Raw genomic sequence first — 9613 nt, 5'->3', positions numbered from 1 at the left:
GCCCAGAGTTTGTCAGACCTTATCCTCATTTCATTTTAAATGCTTGGATGACCATATGACATAGGGATGACTCTGGAATTGGGTTGTCTGTATTTCTGGGAAGAGCAGGAACCTGTAGGATTTCTGAGGAGCCCCAGGTGACAGAGAACAGCCTTAGGTCAGACCACTGGCACATCTGCTGTGCTGTGCGTGGAGCTGTTCTGCCCTCCTCTTTGCATAGTGCTCAGACCAAGTCCTGCATCTCAAACTGAGGCTTTGGGGGTACTTCAGCCCTCTCCCTTAATAGCTGTAAATTCCCATCAATCTCTTGCTAACACCACTATACTTTCTTCTGTTCACCACTGCCTATCCTCCCACTAGACTGAAGCGTTTTTCTGTGGTGCAGACAATGGTGTGCACAACTGAGTTAGATACCTAACGGTGAGCTCTAGAAAGCCCCATAAAACAAATAGATAAATGCAGGGAGAAAAATTTAGTAGAGTAGTAGTGGAAGAATAATTTAAAAAGAAGCTTTCATCAGAGACCAGCAGGCCTTAATGACTTCACCTGGGTTCCCCTGAGTCATGACTGGCCTCACCTGTGCACCTACCCACATGGCTGTGGGGCCATATAAACTCTTGGGTGGAGCCTCAGCTGTTTCTTTGAGCTGTGCTGAATGTGGGTCTGATCGTGCATTGTTCTTTGAGTTTTCTGGTTTGACTGTATATCTTTTGTAGTCTTCCTGATGACTGTTGGTGACTCGCTGCTGCTCTGCTCAACCAGCTCCTGCGCTGTGGGACCGTGCTCTTGGTAAGGTTCCTACCCATTTTGTGTTACGTTTGCTGTTGGCTGCTAGTTTGTTTCCTTTTAAGGTACAGTTGGCCTTTGCTGCTCTCTCACAGTCTTTGTGCCAAGAAGTTACTGCTTTCAGTTCATTTAAGACTTACCAGTTGAAAAACTTAACTCTACTCAAGGAATGTCTACTCTACTGTTTCTTTTCTTCAAAGCCCACAAGAAGATCTGGTTTAGAAAACAAAAAATACTCAGAGCAAAGTCCTGAGTTAAGGGCTGTGCTGAAGTCAGTGAAGCAAGGCCTGTATGTTAGGTAAACATACATTTTCTGAATGTCTGGATTTTTTTGTCAGTGTTCTTGTATTGGTGTTACTGGTGTTACTTCATTTTGCAAGATTAATTTTACTTCTATGCAGCAGAGAGGCTTTTGCTACTCTTTGTTTAGTTTACTGAGATTTCCCTTGTGAGTAAAGCCAGCAGTAATCGTGCTCATTTTTCCACATTCTGCTCTTCTCTCTACACTTTTCTCAAAAAAGTTCTCTTTATTCCTTCATGGAGTGAGCTCTAATGTTCTGTAACAAAGCAGATGGATTTGGTGGGACTTGTGTGTACCTTTCTCCTGAAATATAAAGGCTCTTCGATTGGAACGTGGATCTTTCTCAGGTAGCATTTACATGGTATCACAGGATTTTGTGTTTTGATGTGTAATTTTGGCTTTTTTATTTCATTATGGGAGAAGCAATTTTGCTCACTGAGGCTACAATGAATGGCAGTTAAAAAGAACATGCTCTGTTTCTTCTGTGGTATCTGTGCAGAATCTGACTGACCTTCACATGACCTTGCTTGTGAAGAACTTGCAGCAGGTGATTGCAATATGGCAGGTGCCCTTCTCATTACTTTACTTGCACCTGCAGCAGGCAGAGGACTTCTGATGAGAGGCTGGAGAGAGCTGGGGCACCTACAAGGTGTGGCTGAAGCCTGTTTCTGCCGACCAGCAACTGCTTTGGGTTACCATTAACTCACTGCCATGTTGGACACTTGTACATCAGTTCATGGGAGGTAATGACTGAACAATAACAATTGATTTTTTTCATTTCATATTAACGGTGTGGAAAGTTGTGATCAGTTAGTGAGGTGGGGTTTGCCAGTGTATGCGGTGCTATTTTGCAGCAGAAGCAGCATCATCTTTTCTTTCCCGTATCCCTCTCCTATGTGTCAAGAAGCTGTGTAAAATTCTGTCGTTAAGGTATCAAAACTTCACCATCTGTGAAATAGACAATTTTACAAAGAATTTCAGTTTTGAAACAAATGTCTGTTAAGCTTAAAATAAATAAATGCATTAGATCAATTATTTACCCAAAGCACACTGAGACAAATGACAAACAGTGAATGACAGAAGAGGGATGGAATGGGGTGGAAGTTCTTTCTGACTCAAAGATCAGTGTTCAGGTGAACGTAGAGAGGGACTGACTTGGGCTGGTGGAGATGGAAACCAGCTTTGTCATTTTTATTGAAGACAATTAACCAGAGTCCTAACTTATCCCAGAGTGAGCTTCTTTTGTGTAGTCACTGACATTGTGGTTGTATAAAACCCTGGGAATGGCAGGAGGGGAGTCTTCATTTTGAAGTTTAAAAAGTAATTTTGCACAGACAGTAGGATTTTGGCATGAAGTTAGGCCTTCCAGTGTCACTTCTCCTATAGCTTAAGAAACTAGCAGAATCCAAATGAAATCAAGCTCAAAATGTTTCCACAATATGAGTAAAAGCACATTTTGTTACATCGAACACTGACATTTACATCTTGCTTCTTTATTCTGTTACTATCTGATCTTATTCCCTCATCTCCCTTTTGACTTCAGATACCATTTCTCTCTTTTTGTCTGGTCTGCTGCTGTCTTCTGCTGTGGACAGAATTTCTCTTGCTGCTGCTTCCCAAGTTCTCTCTTACCTTGGCCCCGCACCGAGCACCTTGTGAAATGCAGTTGTTGAGGAAGTTCAGCTTTTTCTCAAGTTAGGCTTTAGTACTGCTTGGAGTAACAGTGTAGCTGAAATTGCTGCTTTTCTAGAAAAATGAGATTTGGTAAATCTACACGTACAATGCTAACACAGTGGGCAGCACTAGTATCCTAAACTGCATTTTTTGCATTGTCTTTGGAAGACTAAGGATTGCTTTTAACCTTAGAGCTCGCAGTGTCCTGTCTTCCTTGATGATGTTTTTTGCCACAGTTGGAGTTGGATCTGCATACTTTTGTGGTGCTGGAAGGTTGCAACCCGCAAGGTTCATTCAGTTACCATGTTCCTCTGATGCTGGGGGCTATTGGGACCCATTTCCGCTTTGCTGTGAAGGCAGCTGAGCTTGGAAAGGCTGCTTTGTGGGGAGGTTTCCCTGAGCAGAACAATTCATGAAACTATGAACTCAGTGGCTGCCACTTACAGAAGCCATATTCTGTTTCTTACAGCAAAAACAATGAAAAAGCTCTGTTTCTGGGACTTTATAATAGCTTCAAATCCCATAAGAATCTAATCCTTATTCTATTGCAGAAGATGGTTGAGAAAAGCTTTAGATCAGGCAGCCAGGTTAATATGTCATTCATGAGAGGTAACTGCTGATAAGACCTTGATTACTCTAGAAGTAGTTGTGATCCCAGTTCAGTATGTTCATCCTGCTCAAAATTGAAGCTTCCTGCAGTTTTCTCAGTTCTGTCTGTGATTCTGCCAAGCCACCTTTGTGTTGAGATGACTAGGAAATATATGTTTATGTTGAAATGAAACCTCTGTGAAATGAGACTTCTGCGTGCACTGGAGAGCTCTGAGTTGGCTTCTCAGTTTGAAGCTACCTGTAGGCCCTGTTGTCCCACCAAGCTCCTGAAGAGCTGTGAAGGAGAGTTTGCTACTCACAGTTTTGTGAAATGCTCACCACATTTAAAGTATGCCTTGAAAGAACTGCATAACTTAGAGATGATAGGAAGAATAGCAAGTAGGTGTAGTGTGAACTTGCTTTCAGATTGAGCTCCGCTAATATCTATGTTCCTTCACGATGAGAGATGTTTCCAGAATCATCCACCAGCTTCATAACTGGGTGCACAGACTTGCAAGCAAGGAGCTAGGTTTCATGTGACATATCAGTGTTTTTATCCTGGCATAAAGGTCTTCAAAGCATTTTCTCAATATTTTACAAAGGTATGATAAGTTACAGAAGCATTATTGGTAAATGTATTTCTATTGACATTTCAGACCAAACAAGGTGAATTGTTTTTGTTCTGGCAGATGAAATGCAAATATGTCTGAATGCTGAATTGTACTGACTTAATGCTTATCGAAGAGTCACAAAGACAAACTTCTAGAATTGAATGCCATTCTTAAAAAGGGGCTGATAGAGCTGGTTTGGTTAGGTAAGTTTCTGCTGGATTTAAGTGCCTGGTTACTTCCTCATTTTCAATGGGTTGAATTGTCATTAGCTGAGTTCTGCAGATAGCATCTTAGGGTGAAACAGAGGTGGTGGTGAGGAGGCAAAGCCTTTTGCTTCTTATCTTAGCAGTGTGAACATCAGTAGAGAGCCACTTGGCTCATGCTTCCTGAATGACAGGGCAGAGATCCTGTGAGTACCTAAGGAAGCCGCCTTGCTCCAACTGCCTGTACATACCATGAATTATCCATTCTGGGAGGAAGGCAGGAGGCACGTGTGTTTTTGCAGGCAATTACATCATGTTCTGTGGACTCCTCCTATGTTTCCTATTCCACGTGCTGTGGACAGTTCTCAATTTCTTTGTTCTTTCTCCTTCTCTGAATTAAATGAAATCTTTATTAATGTTCCAGAAAAACAGTAGTGTGAGGCAATGCTGTTAGTGCTAATATAAGCAGTCTCTGCTTATAAAAAACAGAAAAACATGTAGCTTGTTCATAGGGAGGAACTATACTGTAGTGGGATTTCCTGTACATCTGTGCTTAAGTGCAGCATGCTTCATCCTGGTAAGGAAAATGCAACATACAAAGCATTAGAACAGATCTGTAATACAGAATAGGAAAAAATATCCATATGATGTGTAAAAATTCCCTTATCGTGCCAGTGTTTGTCTTAACATGAACAGTCATATCCAAGCTGTCTTGATGGGCTGCCTTTCCAATATAAACACAATGAGAAGACAGTAGCCTATTGAACTGTTATGTACTATAAGTAATGTGCACTGGACTGTATCTGCAGTCTCAGAAGTGTTTTAATTGTGTGATGTGATTTATTATATTGGAAGGTACCAGAAATGTGGCATACATAGCAATGTGTAAAATGCACAAAGCGATACAGGCTTGTCCGTGTTTAAGGTGGTTAGAATGCTTTAGGAGAGCTTCAACCAGTGTTTCAAGTTACGATTTTGCAGAATGCTACTAATCTGAGAAAATTCATACCAGAGGGCACTGTCAGCTGGTGTCATTACATGTCCAATCTGTCTATAAGACTCATGCAATGTCAGTTAATCACTTCAGGTACTGTAATTGAAGAGAGCTTTTTTTAAAGTCAGTATTGAGCTGATTCCTGCTTGCTGAAGATCTAGTCCAAGGTTCATAAACCACAGTGAAATAAGAGATAACAAATAATACAGAAGTACAAATTATAAGTGAGACAGATGAAAACAGTCTTCAGCTTTTACTAGTTGTAAAACCCCGGTTCTTACACATGCTATAATTTGCAGTGTGTTCTGTTTTGTGGTGTAAGTTCTTTGTTTTGCTATGTGTGAAAAATATTCTGCTTAATTTCATCCCTTCAGCCTAGATTCACAGCAGCTGAACTGATCATCCTGGAATTACAGTTGGTGGGTCATATGCATAAGAAGCTTTCTAGTTATATTTCATTTGCCTCAGTCTATTAGAGCTATTTTAATTTGAAGGACAAACGATCTGAAATGCAATTTGTGCTTTCAAAATGCCTGGTCACAAAAGGCAGCGCTGTCATGTTGGGGATTGGAGAGAGACATGCTTCACATTGCAGACTTGTTTCATGCTTCTGTGTGCCATCATGATGCAAGTAATTGGAAAGAGAAGGGTGACTGTGGCACATGCAGTAGGCTCTTGCAGTCCTAAGGCCTGACTTCTTTCAGCTTTGGCTCCAGTAGCATATTTGGGAATTCAGTTGAGCTTGGGAACCTTGGCTAATGAGCTCAGGAGCCAAACTGGAACATGATGTATTTGAACTTGCAGGCAGTGAATGACTGGCACTGAGCAGAAATGATCCATGTTGTGAAGCTTTAGGGTGCCATTAGCTTTGAAAAAATACTTACTGTCTGTTCCTGAAATACTAACTTTTTGAGGCACAGAGGTCTTTTTGAATTTTCTTGAATAAGGCATAAGGTAATCCCTCTTCTAGGTATTATGCATGTGCATCCTGCAGTGAAAAAAATGTGTGTCCTTGGGCCTGTGGGACAAATTCTTCCCTTGGTTATGTGAGAGAAAATGCAGAATAAAGTCATAGCTGCTACTGAGTTTCTTTGGTGCTCAGTGATGCAAATGAGAGTTGAATTCATCCCACTGCCTGTATCTGCTGCTTTGCATAGGACTGCTCGCTGTGCTGAAATGTATTTGTAAGAATGTCTGTAGTTTACATTTCCAATTTTAATTTTTGAGCCATGTGCAAGAGACTCCAGGGAACACTGTGTACTGTCAGCAGAAGTTATCTTTCTGATGAATCAGGCACATTGTTTGTACTCCTGCGTTTGATAGACGTGTTGTAATAAGGTCCTGAACTGCTTACTGTGTCTTTATGTACCTTCCCTCTCAGCAGTTGTAACTATTGTGCTGCTTGACCTATATTAATGGTACTACAAACAACAAGTTTAACCATTAACTTGAGAACCCTGTTTGAATGGATTTTGTCAAGAGATGAGAACTGAAGATTTAAGGAAGTAAAAATTAAGAAGAGGGCTAACCGTTGTGAAGCTTTCTCAGTGCTTGTGGATCTGAGTAGAGAATGGGAAGGAGTTGGAAGACCTAAGATAAAAACCTAACATCACTGAGTCTGAACATGTCAGTCAGTGTATGGAAAAGCAGGACCTTAGATATTTTTGGTTTTTTGATTCTTTGGTTATGCCTGTGAGGTGATCTCCTATTATCTATGTATACATGTACTGCGTAGTGAGAGAGGGATATGCAGAAGGGGGAGTGTGTTGTCTGCTGCTGCCAGCTGTTAGAGGGAGGCTGGCTCTTAGTTCCTTGGAAAAGGTGAAAGTTGCAGAGCCCAAGTGAAAGGAGCCAGTGTCAGGGGTTGGCTCTTCAGGCACTGGAAAAGCAGTCTGATTTAGCTTGATGTAGTTGAGCTGTGTTTCAGGAACCTGTTCTGTGCGCATTATTTGAATTCTAAGTCTGTTAAAAGTCAAATCACGTTTCTGATGCATATGATATCTTAAGAATAAGCAACTGTGATTACTGGTCTGTGGTAACTGACCCCATGTGTGCATAAAGCCAATGGTGAATGTGGGATGGTTCAATATCTGGTATGATTTGTTTTTTCATGAGCAAACAGTTGTGTGCTGCTGAGTTCACCAACATCAGTGGTTTTTGAGATCCTTACAGAGTCAGTATGCAGAACTTTTTCTTCTAAGCTGTTGTACTCTGAGTTATGCCTTGGCAAAAGCTTTGTCTTCTCTGATAAAGCTGCCACATCTTATGCATGCAGGCATCTAAATCTGCTACTGTTTTTATTTGGTTATCTCTTGTGGCTGGGATTTCACCACTCTGTCTGTATGGGATGTACGTGGGTATCTTGTGTAACTGGACAGTGTGTGTCCTCCTGGTGCCTGTAACTGACAGTGCCAGGAAGATGTGCTTTAGCCAAAAGTGGTGCTTGATATTTCTAAGTGAAAATGTCAGTGGTTCATGGTCTGTGTTGGAGCTGTTCAGGTTTGTTATTACAGCTGTGAATTAAGCATTAAATTTGTGCACAGGCAAGTGAGGGACTCAGTTTTTGTTCTGAGAGCCTCCTGCAAAGGCTGTCGCTGAGGCACGGAGTTTCTTGTTTTACACGAAATGCAGCAAAAAGTGCAGGTAGTCCTTATTCCTGTGAATAAACCGGGGTGACCAGACCTTAGTTTACCACTAAGATATTTGGTTGGAACAGGCAGATTGAGACAAAGCCTTGTCATCCAGATCTCAGGAGTTGTTAACATAGCAGTGCTCTTTGGGCTGTGGTTTGAGGATTGTAAACACTTAAATAAACCACAAAAAGCTCTGTCATAGGAAGGGAAGTGCAGGGCAGGATTGTCAACATTGTAGTGATGTGTGAGCAAAGTTGGTGAGAGAAGCCCAAAAGCAGTGACTTCCTTCTGTGTCCTGGATTCCAGAGAAAGGCACAAACTGCTCTGACTAGGAAGCGAGCTCAATTAGACTCACCAGGAAAAAACAAAAGCATTAGGGGAGGCTAATGGGGACCAAACAGAAATGTAGTTCTGCCAATAGAGCTGTTCTTGCCTCTAGGTTTCTGCACTTCTTTCTTTAGATGCCAGTAATTCCCAAAGCATTTACACTTACGCAGGCTTTTACCAGTTTAATTTCTTTGTAGGTGATTCCTACAGACAAAATTTTCAGCTTACATTTAATTCCTGAAACTCTAAAGAAGCAAGTTTAGCTGAGAGAACTCCCTTAAAAAGTGTGTCCATATACCTCGTTGCCTAAGGTTAATCTGGATTAGTAGCTGGTTTCTTTTCAGTCCTGAGCAGCTCTGGGAGCAGACCAGGCCTCATGGCTTCTCCTCTTTCCTTGTCTTAGTCTGTCCCTTCAGCTAGTGAAGCAGCTATGTTCAGATTGAGGGCACAGTATGGTGATTTCATTTGGAATCTGAACTTTTGTTCTAGCAGCTGTGCTGGCTGGCACCCATGCAAGGAAATGTAGCACTTCCCATTGTATTGGTACAACTGTATGGTTTTTATTTTGCTCTGAGCCTAATGGCATGTTCCGGCTTAAAATCATGAGAGGGCCTGGCAGCTGAGCTTTTGAACTGTCTGTTTGCAGCTCTGGTGAACATCTCCCTGCAACACTGTGGGCTCAGACCAGCCTGCAAGTCATCAGGGTCTTTTTGTCACTCTAGACTAGCAAGCATGCAAGAGTCCCACCTAAAGTCACTTGTTCAGATGTCTGTGTTAGCCTGATAGGGAGAAAAGGAAAGCTCTGAAGTGACTATTTCAGCCCCCTTCTTGCCACTTGTCATATGTGAAAAACAAAAAATCTTGTTACCTAAGTAAATATGGGCAAGAGGTTAAGTTAAAGCAGCATGCTAACTTGGTGCCCTGTTAGAGCTTGCCAAGAGGTGTGTTATTAGACCAGGGACAACAAATTGACACAATAGAGCCTAATTTGGTGGTTACTTTTGACCCTTTCAGTCTATCCTGCATTAAGTCCTCCTCTCTACGGCAGCAGTCATGATGAGATATCATGTCTCAGTATCTTGATACTTTCTGTGCTAAAAGGTTAGTGTGAGCTGTCCTGAGAGAATTTTCTCATATCAGAGCTATAAACCTTATCTCAGTAAATAGAATAAAACTGGCTAATGATCGCCAACTTTATTTTCTTTTCTTTCAGGGGATGGGTTTGAGAAGGTAGTAATTTCTTTCAGCAGCACAGAAGACATCTTAGTCTTCGTTATATATCAGTGAAGATAAGTAGCCTTTGTTAGGCTGCTGAACGTTACTGTTCTCGTGTAAAGAGTGTATGTATGGCGTGTGCAGCTAGCTAGATGGATAGATGTTTCTGAACATTGGTGTCCTGAGCTCATTCTTTTGTTATATATGCTGACCTGCTGCGGAAGTCAGTGGAAGTCCTGCATGTCTTAGGACTGATTTCTCTTACTGAAGATATCGCAGAG

General features: G+C 41.6%; 1 long non-coding RNA gene across 4 annotated transcripts in view; it reads left to right on the top strand.

Annotated features, from left to right (window-relative positions):
• Positions 1-659: 659 nt before the first annotated feature.
• The window catches only part of LOC122161031, an 87328-nt gene continuing 78374 nt past the window's right edge, over positions 660-9613 (top strand). For 3 of the 4 annotated variants that reach the window (XR_006169064.1, XR_006169063.1, XR_006169061.1), the window contains exon 1: positions 660-789. This is a non-coding gene — a long non-coding RNA (uncharacterized LOC122161031). Of the gene's footprint in view, positions 790-4088; positions 4164-9613 lie in introns of those variants that run through there. The other variant, XR_006169062.1, reaches the window with a different exon arrangement.

Source organism: Centrocercus urophasianus, unplaced genomic scaffold (assembly GCF_019232065.1).
Source record: "Centrocercus urophasianus isolate 14NV4802_14NV808 unplaced genomic scaffold, USGS_Curo_1.0 seq_18, whole genome shotgun sequence".
Taxonomy (NCBI): Eukaryota; Metazoa; Chordata; class Aves; order Galliformes; family Phasianidae; genus Centrocercus; species Centrocercus urophasianus.
The sequence above is the reverse complement of the archived record's forward strand: the minus strand, read 5'-3'. Positions and strand labels throughout refer to the sequence as shown.